A 12,580-nucleotide genomic window follows, 5' to 3' on the forward strand; every position below is an offset into this window, starting at 1 on the left:
CCTCTACTACAAAGCTGTAATCATCAAGACAGCATGGTACTGGCACAAAAACAGACACATAGACCAATGGAATAGAATGGAGACTCCGGAGTTAGACCCACAAAAGTATGGCCAACTAACCCTTGACAAAGTAGGAAAGAATATCCAATGGAAAAAAGACAGTCCCTTTAACAAATGGTGCTGGGAGAGCTGGACAGCAACATGCAGCAGAATGAAACTAGACCACCTTCTTACAACATTCACAAAAATAAACTCAAAATAGATAAAGGACCTGAATGTGAGACAGGAAACCATCATATTTATTTTTCTGTAGTCACAGGTCCTATGCTTAGGAATTACTCTAAGGTTATAGGAATATTCACCTGTATTTTCTTCTGGAAAATTACAGAACTTCTATGTTTTTATATTTTACATGTAAGATCTTTAATGTGTATGCGATGTTTTGCTGTTCATTATGAAGTGATCATCTAATTATATATATTTTTTCCTTAGATGGTTAATCAGTTTTCCCAACATTTAATGAACTATCATCATCCTCAAAGACTTGGGTTGCTGTTTTTATTATATACAAAATTCCCACACACACATGAATTCATTCCCACCTTTTTTTGTTTCATGGATGTGTCTAACTCGTTCTGCATTTAATACTGCTTTGTTTTATTTATTGCAACTTTTAGAATATGTGTTGGGGTGCCTGGGTGGTTCAGTTGGTTAAGCATCTGACTTCAGCTCAGGTCATGATCTCACTGCTCATGAGTTTGAGTCCTGCATTGGGCTCTAGGCTGACAGCTCAGAGCCTGGAGCCTGCTGAGGATTCTGTGTCTCCCTCTGTGTCTGCCCCTCCCCCATTCATGCTCTGTCTGTCTCTCTCTCAAAAATAAATAAACATTAAAAAATAAAAAAGCGTATGTGTTAATATCTGACAGAGGAAGAAATGCTGGCTTATAATGATATTCTCCAAAGTTTCTAAGATACTCTTGTATATCAGTATTTTGACATTAACACTAAACCGCAAACTGATGCTTAAAATAATCATGAATGGGAGTTGCGGCAAGATGGCGGCTTAGGAGGACGCTGAGTTCACCACACGTCCTGCTGATCACTTAGATTCCATCTACACCTGCCTAAATAACCCAGAAAACCGCCAGAGGATTAGCAGAACAGAGTCGCCGGAGCCAAACACAGACGAGAGGCCCACGGAAGAGGGTAGGAAGGGCGGCGAGGCGGTGCGCGCTCCACGGACTGGCGGGAGGGAGCCGGGGCGGAGGGGCGGCTCGCCGGCCAAGCAGAGCCCCCGAGTCGGGCTTGCAAAAGCGGAGGGGCCGGGCGGACTGTGTTCCGACAGCAAGCGCGACTTAGCGTCTGGGAGGTCAGAAATTAACAGCTCTGCTCGGAAAGCGGGAAGGCTGGAGGACAAAGGGAGGGAGAGCTGCTGAGCCCCCTGACAACAGAGCTCAGTTTGGTGGGGAACAAAGGCGCTCGCCAGCGCCATCTCCCCCGCCCATCCCCCAGCCGAAATCCCAAAGGGAACCGGTTCCTGCCAGGGAACTTGCTCGCTCCGCGCAAACACCCAACTCTGCGCTTCTGCGGAGCCAAACCTCCGGCAGCGGATCTGACTCCCTCCCGCTGCCACAGGGCCCCTCCTGAAGTGGATCACCTAAGGAGAAGCGATCTAAGCCTGCCCCTCCTGCCCCCGAGCACCTTGCCTACCCACCCCAGCTAATACGCCAGATCCCCAGCATCACAAGCCTGGCAGGGTGCAAGTAGCCCAGACGAGCCACACCACCCCACAGTGAATCCCGCCCCTAGGAGAGGGGAAGAGAAGGCACACACCAGTCTGACTGTGGCCCCAGCGGTGGGCTGGGGGCAGACATCAGGTCTGACTGCGGCCCCGCCCACCAACTCCAGGTATACACCACAGCACAGGGGAAGTGCCCTGCAGGTCCTCACCACGCCAGGGACTATCCAAAATGACCAAGCGGAAGAACTCCCCTCAGAAGAATCTCCAGGAAATAACAACAGCTAATGAGCTGATCAAAAAGGATTTAAATAATATAACAGAAAGTGAATTTAGAATAATAGTCATAAAATTAATCGCTGGGCTTGAAAACAGTATACAGGACAGCAGAGAATCTCTTGCTACAGAGATCAAGGGACTAAGGAACAGTCACGAGGAGCTGAAAAACGCTTTAAACGAAATGCATAACAAAATGGAAACCACCACAGCTCGGCTTGAAGAGGCAGAGGAGAGAATAGGTGAACTAGAAGATAAAGTTATGGAAAAAGAGGAAGCTGAGAAAAAGAGAGATAAAAAAATCCAGGAGTATGAGGGGAAAATTAGAGAATTAAGTGATACACTAAAAAGAAATAATATACGCATAATTGGTATCCCAGAGGAGGAAGAGAGAGGGAAAGGTGCTGAAGGGGTACTTGAAGAAATCATAGCTGAGAACTTCCCTGAACTGGGGAAGGAAAAAGGCATTGAAATCCAAGAGGCACAGAGAACTCCCTTCAGACGTAACTTGAATCGATCTTCTGCACGACATATCATAGTGAAACTGGCAAAATACAAGGATAAAGAGAAAATTCTGAAAGCAGCAAGGGGTAAACGTGCCCTCACATATAAAGGGAGACCTATAAGACTCGTGACTGATCTCTCTTTTGAAACTTGGCAGGCCAGAAAGAATTGGCAAGAGATTTTCAGGGTGCTAGACAGAAAAAATATGCAGCCAAGAATCCTTTATCCAGCAAGTCTGTCATTTAGAATAGAAGGAGAGATAAAGGTCTTCCCAAACAAACAAAAACTGAAGGAATTTGTCACCACTAAACCAGCCCTACAAGAGATCCTAAGGGGGACCCTGTGAGACAAAGTCCCAGAGACATCACTATAAGCATAAAACATACAGACATCACAATGACTCTAAACCCGTATCTTTCTATAATAACACTGAATGTAAATGGATTAAATGCGCCAACCAAAAGACATAGGGTATCAGAATGGATAAAAAAACAAGACCCATCTATTTGCTGTCTACAAGAGACTCATTTTAGACCTGAGGACACCTTTAGATTGAGAGTGAGGGGATGGAGAACTATTTATCATGCGACTGGAAGCCAAAAGAAAGCTGGAGTAGCCATACTTATATCAGACAAACTAGACTTTAAATTAAAGGCTGTAACAAGAGATGAAGAAGGACATTATATAATAGTTACAGGGTCTATCCATCAGGAAGAGCTAACAATTATCAATGTCTATGCACCGAATACCGGAGCCCCCAAATATATAAAACAATTACTCATAAACATAAGCAACCTTATTGATAAGAATGTGGTAATTGCAGGGGACTTTAATACACCACTTACAGAAATGGATAGATCATCTAGACACACGGTCAATAAAGAAACAAGGGCCCTGAATGAGACATTGGATGAGATGGACTTGACAGATATATTTAGAACTCTGCATCCCAAAGCAACAGAATATACTTTCTTCTCGAGTGCACATGGAACATTCTCCAAGATAGATCATATACTGGGTCACAAAACAGCCCTTCATAAGTTTACAAGAATTGAAATTATACCATGCTTACTTTCAGACCACAATGCCATGAAGCTTGAAATCAACCACAGGAAAAAGTCTGGAAAACCTCCAAAAGCATGGAGGTTAAAGAACACCCTACTAACGAATGAGTGGGTCAACCAGGCAATTAGAGAAGAAATTAAAAAATATATGGAAACAAACGAAAATGAAAATACAACAATCCAAACGCTTTGGGATGCAGCAAAGGCAGTCCTGAGAGAAAAAATTCCTGAACACCCACACGCTTCCAAAACTCAATCAGGAGGAAATAGAAAGCTTGAACAGACCCATAACCAGCGAAGAAATTGAATCGGTTATCAAAAATCTCCCAACAAATAAGAGTCCAGGACCAGATGGCTTCCCAGGGGAGTTCTACCAGACGTTTAAAGCAGAGATAATACCTATCCTTCTCAAGCTATTCCAAGAAATAGAAAGGGAAGGAAAACTTCCAGACTCATTCTATGAAGCCAGTATTACTTTGATTCCTAAACCAGACAGAGACCCAGTAAAAAAAGAGAACTACAGGCCAATATCCCTGATGAATATGGATGCAAAAATTCTCAATAAGATACTAGCAAATCGAATTCAACGGCATATAAAAAGAATTATTCACCATGATCAAGTGGGATTCATTCCTGGGATGCAGGGCTGGTTCAACATTCGCAAATCAATCAACGTGATACATCACATTAACAAAAAAAGAGAGAAGAACCATATGATCCTGTCAATCGATGCAGAAAAGGCCTTCGACAAAATCCAGCACCCTTTCTTAATAAAAACCCTTGAGAAAGTCGGGATAGAAGGAACATACTTAAAGATCATAAAAGCCATTTATGAAAAGCCCACAGCTAACATCATCCTCAACGGGGAAAAACTGAAAGCTTTTTCCCTGAGATCAGGAACACGACAAGGATGCCCACTCTCACCGCTGCTGTTTAACATAGTGCTGGAAGTTCTAGCATCAGCAATCAGACAACAAAAGGAAATCAAAGGCATCAAAATTGCCAAAGATGAAGTCAAGCTTTCGCTTTTTGCAGATGACATGATAGTATACATGGAAAATCCGATAGACTCCACCAAAAGTCTGCTAGAACTGATACAGGAATTCAGCAAAGTTGCAGGATACAAAATCAATGTACAGAAATCAGTTGCATTCTTATACACTAACAATGAAGCAACAGAAAGACAAATAAAGAAACTGATCCCATTCACAATTGCACCAAGAAGCATAAAATACCTAGGAATAAATCTAACCAAAGATGTAAAGGATCTGTATGCTGAAAACTATAGAAAGCTTCTGAAGGAAATTGAAGAAGATTTAAAGAAATGGAAAGACATTCCCTGCTCATGGATTGGAAAAATAAATATTGTCAAAATGTCAATACTACCCAAAGCTATCTACACATTCAATGCAATCCCAATCAAAATTGCACCAGCATTCTTCTCGAAACTAGAACAAGCAATCCTAAAATTCATATGGAACCACAAAAGGCCCCGAATAGCCAAAGGAATTTTGAAGAAGAAGACCAAAGCAGGAGGCATCACAATCCCAGACTTTAGCCTCTACTACAAAGCTGTCATCATCAAGACAGCATGGTATTGGCACCAAAACAGACACATAGACCAATGGAATAGAATAGAAACCCCAGAACTAGACCCACAAACGTATGGCCAACTCATCTTTGACAAAGCAGGAAAGAACATCCAATGGAAAAAAGACAGCCTCTTTAACAAATGGTGCTGGGAGAACTGGACAGCAACATGCAGAAGGTTGAAACTAGACCACTTTCTCACACCATTCACAAAAATAAACTCAAAATGGATAAAGGACCTAAATGTGAGACAGGAAACCATCAAAACCTTAGAGGAGAAAGCAGGAAAAGACCTCTCTGACCTCAGCCGTAGCAATCTCTTACTCGACACATCCCCAAAGGCAAGGGAATTAAAAGCAAAAGTGAATTACTGGGACCTTATGAAGATAAAAAGCTTCTGCACAGCAAAGGAAACAACCAACAAAACTAAAAGGCAACCAACGGAATGGGAAAAGATATTCGCAAATGACATATCGGACAAAGGGCTAGTATCCAAAATCTATAAAGAGCTCACCAAACTCCACACCCGAAAAACAAATAACCCAGTGAAGAAATGGGCAGAAAACATGAATAGACACTTCTCTAAAGAAGACATCCGGATGGCCAACAGGCACATGAAAAGATGTTCAGCGTCGCTCCTTATCAGGGAAATACAAATCAAAACCACACTCAGGTATCACCTCACGCCAGTCAGAGTGGCCAAAATGAACAAATCAGGAGACTATAGATGCTGGAGAGGATGTGGAGAAACGGGAACCCTCTTGCACTGTTGGTGGGAATGCAAATTGGTGCAGCCGCTCTGGAAAGCAGTGTGGAGGTTCCTCAGAAAATTAAAAATAGACCTACCCTATGACCCAGCAATAGCACTGCTAGGAATTTATCCAAGGGATACAGGAGCACTGATGCATAGGGCCACTTGTACCCCAATGTTCATAGCAGCACTCTCAACAATAGCCAAATTATGGAAAGAGCCTAAATGTCCATCAACTGATGAATGGATAAAGAAATTGTGGTTTATATACACAATGGAATATTACATGGCAATGAGAAAAAATGAAATATGGCCTTTTGTAGCAACGTGGATGGAACTGGAGAGTGTGATGCTAAGTGAAATAAGCCATACAGAGAAAGACAGATACCATATGGTCTCACTCTTATGTGGATCCTGAGAAACTTAACAGGAACCCATGGGGGAGGGGAAGGAAAAAAAAAAAAAGAGGTTAGAATGGGAGAGAGCCAAAGCATAAGAGACTGTTAAAAACTGAGAACAAACTGAGGGTTGATGGGGGGTGGGAGGGAGGAGAGGGTGGGTGATGGGTATTGAGGAGGGCACCTTTTGGGATGAGCACTGGGTGTTGTATGGAAACCAATTTGTCAATAAATTTCAGAAAAAAAAAAATAAATAAATAAATTAAAAAAAAAATAATCATGAATGCATTAAAAAATAATAGCATTAAAAATTGTTCAATTTGATGGAGAATATCTTTTATAGTCCCCTATTCCCATGCAGAAAACATAGCATATACCTTTGTTCATGTTCTTCAATAAAAGTACCTCAGAAAAACCTAATAATCTTAATATTAATGGTGAATATTGCTTGTTAAGATTATTTTTAGGTATTTCACAATTTTTGCTCTCGTGAATGCTATCTCTTTGACCATTGTGGTTATTGCTCTTATATAGAAATTTATTTATTTTTTAGAAATTGTTATTGTCACAAACCACCTTACTGAACAATCTGCTCTTAAAATTTTAAACTGATTTTGTGTGTCAACTATCTTCAATTTAAAAAATTTAAGACCTGAGAGGAGGAAGATGGCAGCGTAGGAGGATGCTGGGCTCACCGTGTCCTGCTGATCACTTAGATTCCATCCACACCTGCCTAAATAACCCATAAAACCACCACAAGACTAGCAGAATGGATTCTCTGGAGCCAAGTGTAGACCAGAGGCTCACAGAAGAGGGTAGGAAGGGCAGAGAGGCAGTGCGCGCTACACGGACTGGCGGGAGGGAGCCGGGGAGGAGGGGCAGCCTGCTGGTGAAGCAGAGCCCCTGAGCCTGGCTTGCAAAAGTGGAGGGGCTGGATGGAGTATGTTCAGACAGCAAGCGGGACTTAACATCTGGAAGGTTATAAGCTAACAGCTCTGCTCGGAGAGCAGGAGGGCTGGAGGACAACGGGAGGGAGAGTTGTTGAACCCGGACAACAGAGCTCAGCTTGGTGGGGAACAAAGGTGCTCACCAGTGCCATCTCCCTTGCCCATCCCCCAGTCAAAATCCCAAAGGGAACCATTTCCTGTCAGGGAACTTGCTTGCACCTAGCAAACACCCAACGCTGAGCTTCTGCGGATCCATCTCTCCAGCAGTGGGTCTGACTCACTCCCAGTGCCCCAGGGCTCCTCCTGAAGCGGATCACCAAAGGAAAAGCGAGCTGAGCCTGCCCCTCCCGCCCCTGTGCACCTTGCCGATCCACCCCAGCTAATACACGAGATCCCCAGCACCACAAGCCTGGCAGTGTGCAAGTAGCCCAGATGGGCCACACCACCAACAGTGAGTCCTGCCCCTAGGAGAGGGGAAGAGAAGGTACACGCCAGTCTGACTGTGGCCCCAGTGGTGGGCTGGGGGCAGACATCAGGTCTGACTGCAGCCCAGGCCACCAACGCAAGTTATTCAAGACAGCACAGGGGAAGTGCCCCGCAGTCCCACACCACTCCAGGGACTATCCAAAATGACTAAAGGGAAGAATTCCCCTCAAAAGAATCTCCAGGAAATAACGACAACTAACAAACTGATCAAAAAGCATTTAAACAATATAACAGAAAGTGAATTTAGAATAATAGTCATAAAATTAATCGCTGGGCTTGAAAACAGTATAGAGGACAGCAGAGAATCTATCGCTACAGAGATCAAGGGACTAAGGAACAGCCAGGAGGAGCTAAAAAATGCTATAAATGAGCTGCAAAATAAAATGGAGACAACCACAGCTCGGATTGAAGAGGCAGAGGAGAGAATAGGTGAACTAGAAGATAAAATTATGGAAAAAGAGGAAGCTGAGAAAAAGAGAGATACAAAAATCCAGGAGTATGAGGGGAAAATTAGAGAACTAAGTGATACACTAAAGAGAAATAATCTACGCATAATTGGTATTTCAGAGGAGGAAGAGAGAGGGAAAGGTGCTGAAGATGTACTTGAAGAAATCATAGCTGAGAACTTCCCTGATCTGGGGAAGGAAAAAGGCATTGAAATCCAAGAGGCACAGAGAACTCCCTTCAGACATAACTTGAATCGATCTTCTGCACGACATATCATAGTGAAACTGGCAAAATACAAGGATAAAGAGAAAATTCTGAAAGCAGCTAGGGATAAACATGCTCTAACATATAAAGGGAAACCTATAAGACTAGTGGCGGATCTCTACTGAAACTTGGCAGGCCAGAAAGGAATGGCAGGAAATCTTCAATGTGATGAACAGAAAAAATATGCAGCCGAGAATCCTTTATCCAGCAAGTCTGTCATTTAGAATAGAAGAAGAGATAAAGGTCTTCCCAAACAAACAAAAACTGAAGGAATTCATCACCATTAAACCAGCCCTACAAGATCCTAAGGGGGATCCTGTGAGACAAAGTACCAGAGACATTGCTACAAGCATGAAACCTACAGACATCACAATGACTCTAAACTCATATCTTTCTATAATAACACTGAATGTAAATGGACTAAATGCAACAATCAAAAGACATAGGGTATCAGAATGGATAAAAAAACAAGACCCATCTATTTGCTGTCTACAAGAGACTCATTTTAGACCTGAGGACACCTTCAGATTGAAAGTGAGGGGATGGAGAACTACTTATCATGCTACTGGAAGTCAAAAGAGAGCTGGAGTAGCCATACTTATATCAGACAAACTAGACTTTAAATTAAAGGCTGTAACAAGAGATGAAGAAGGACATTATATAATAATTACAGGGTCTATCCATCAGAAAGAGCTAACAATTATAAATGTCTATGTGCCGAATACGGGAGCTCCCAAATATATAAAACAATTACTCATAAACATAAGCAACCTTATTGATAAAAATGTGGTAATTGCAGGAGACTTTAACACCCCACTTACAGAAATGGATAGATCATCTAGACACACGGTCAATAAAGAAACAAGGGCCCTGAATGATACATTGGTTCAGATGGACTTCACAGATATATTTAGAATTATGCATCCCAAAGCAACAGAATATACTGTCTTCTCGAGTGCACATGGAACATTTTCCAAGATAGATCACACACTGGGTCACAAAACAGCCCTTCATAAGTATACAAGAATTGAGATCATACCATGCATACTTTCAGACCACAATGCTTTGAAGCTTGAAATCAACCACAGGAAAAAGTCTGGAAAACCTCCAAAAGCATGGAGTTTAAAGAACACCTTACTAAATAATGAATGGGTCAACCAGGCAAAGAGACAAAAAATTTAAAAATATATGGAAACAAACAAAAATGAAAATACAACAATCCAAACGCTTTGGGATGCAGCAAAGGCCGTCCTAAGAGGAAAATACATTGCAATCCAGGCCTATCTCAAGAAACAAGAAAAATCCCAAATACAAAATCTAATAGCACACCTAAAGGAAATAGAAGCCGAACAGCAAAGACACCCTAAACCCAGCATAAGAAGAGAAATAATAAAGATCAGAGCAGAAATAAACAATATAGAATCTAAAAAAACTGTAGAGCAGATCAATGAAACCAAGAGTTGGGTTTTTGAAAGAATAAACAAAATTGATAAACCTTTTGAGAGCCAGGCTTCTCAAAAAGAAAAGGGAGATGACCCAAATAGATAAAATCATGAATGAAAATGGAATTATTACAACCAAGCCCTCAGGAATACAAGCAATTATCAGGGAATATTATGAAAAACTATATGCCAACAAACTGGACAACGTGGGAGAAATGGACAAATTCCTAAACACCACACACTTCCAAAACTCAATCAGGAGGAAATAGAAAGCTTGAACAGACCCATAACCAGCGAAGAAATTGAATCAGTTATCAAAAATCTCCCAACAAATAAGAGTCCAGGAGCAGATGGCTTCCCAGGGGAGTTCTACCAGACGTTTAAAGCAGAGATAATACCTATCCTTCTCAAGCTATTCCAAAAAATAGAATGGGAAGGAAAACTTCCAGACTCATTCTATGAAGCCAGCATTACTTTGATTCCTAAACCAGACAGAGATCCAGTAAAAAAGAAAACTACAGGCCAATATCCCTGATGAATATGGATGCAAAAATTCTCAATAAGATACTAGCAAATTGGATTCAAGAGCATATAAAAAGAATTATTCACCATGATCAAGTGGGATTCATTCCTGGGATGCAGGGCTGGTTCAACATTTGCAAATCAATCAACGTGATGCATCACATTAATAAAAGAAAAGATAAGAACCATATGATCCCATCAATCAATGCAGAAAAAGCATTTGACAAAATTCAACATCATTTCTTAATAAAAACCCTTGAGAGTGTCGGGATAGAAGGAACACACTTAAACATCATAAAAGCCATTTATGAAAAGCCCACAGCTAACATCATCCTCAATGGGGAAAAACTGAGAGCTTTCCCCCTGAGATCAGGAACACGACAGGGATGTCCACTCTCCCCGCTGTTGTTTAACATAGTGTTGGAAGTGCTAGCATCAGCAATCAGACAAAAAAAGGAAATCAAAGGCATCAAAATTGGCAAAGCTGCAGTTAAGGTTTCACTTTTTGCAGATGACATGATATTATACATGGAAAACCTGATAGACTCCACCAAAAGTCTGCTAGAACTGATACATGAATTTAGCAAAGTTGCAGGATACAAAATCAGTGTACAGAAATCAGTTGCATTCTTATACACTAATAATGAAGCGACAGAAAGACAAATAAAGAAACTGATCCCATTCATGATTGCACGAAGAAGCATAAATACCTAGGAATAAACCTAACCAAAGATGTAAAAGATCTGTATGCTAAAAACTATAGAAAGCTTATGAAGGAAATTGAAGAAGATATAAAGAAATGGAAAAACATTCTGTGCTCATGGGTTGGAAAAATAAATATATTCAAAATGTCAATACTACCCAAAACTATCTACACATTCAATGCAATCCCAATCAAAATTGCAACAGCATTCTTCTTGAAGCTAGAACAAGCAATCCTAAAATTCATATGGAACCACAAAAGGCCCTGAATAGCCAAAGTAATTTTGAAGAAGACCAAAACAGGAGGCATTGCAATCCCAGACTTTAGCCTCTACTACAAAGCTGTAATCATCAAGACAGCATGGTATTGGCACAAAAACAGACACATAGACCAATGGAATAGAATGGAGACTCCAAAGTGGGACCCACAAAAGTATGGCCAACTCATCTTTGACAAAGTAGGAAAGAATATCCAATGGAAAAAAGACAGTCTCTTTAACAAATGGTGCTGGGAGAACTGGACAGCAACATGCAGAAGAATGAAACTAGACCACTTTCTCACACCATTCACAAAAATAAACTCAAAATGGATAAAGGACCTTAATGTGAGACAGGAAACCATCAAAACCCTAGAGGAGAAAACAGGAAAAGATCTCTCTGACCTCAGCCACAGCAATTTCTTACTTGACACATCCGCAAAGGCAAGGGAATTAAAAGCAAAAATGAACAATTGGGACCTCATCAAGATACAAAGCTTCTGTACAGCAAAGGAAACAACCAACAAAACTAAAAGGCAACCAATGGAATGGGAAAAGATATTTGCAAATGACATATCGGACAAAGGGCTAGTATCCAAAATCTATAAAGAGCTCACCAAACTCCACACCCGAAAGACACATAATCCAGTGAGGAAATGAGCAGAAAACATGAATAGACACTTCTCTAAAGAAGACATCCAGATGTCCAACAGGCACATGAAAAGATGCTCAACATCACTCCTCATCAGGGAAATACAAATCAAAACCACACTCCGATATCACCTCACACCAGTCAGAGTGGCCAAAATGAACAAATCAGGAGACTATAGATGCTGGTGAGGATGTGGAGAAACAGGAACCCTCTTGCACTGTTGGTGGGAATGCAAACTGGTGCAGCCACCCTGGAAAACAGTGTGGAGGTTCCTCAAAAAATTAAAAATAGACCTACCCTATGACGCAGCAGTAGCACTGCTAGGAATTTACCCAAGGGATACAGGAGTACTGATGCATAGGGGCACTTGTACCCCAATGTTTATAGCAGCACTCTCAACAATAGCCAAATTATGGAAAGTGCCTAAATGTCCATCAACTGATGAATGGATAAAGAAATTGTGGTTTGTATACACAATGAAGTACTACATGGCAATGAGAAAGAATGAAATATGGCCTTTTGTAGCAACGTGGATGGAAC

The 12,580-nt window shown here is 41.4% G+C and overlaps 1 protein-coding gene across 1 annotated transcript in view; it reads right to left on the reverse strand.

Moving 5' to 3' along the window:
• The window catches only part of WDR64 (WD repeat domain 64), a 150,295-nt gene that overhangs the window by 67,823 nt on the left and 69,892 nt on the right, over positions 1 to 12,580 (reverse strand). The gene's annotated exons all lie outside the window — the stretch shown is intronic.

Source organism: Prionailurus bengalensis, chromosome E4 (assembly GCF_016509475.1).
Source record: "Prionailurus bengalensis isolate Pbe53 chromosome E4, Fcat_Pben_1.1_paternal_pri, whole genome shotgun sequence".
NCBI classification, from domain to species: Eukaryota; Metazoa; Chordata; class Mammalia; order Carnivora; family Felidae; genus Prionailurus; species Prionailurus bengalensis.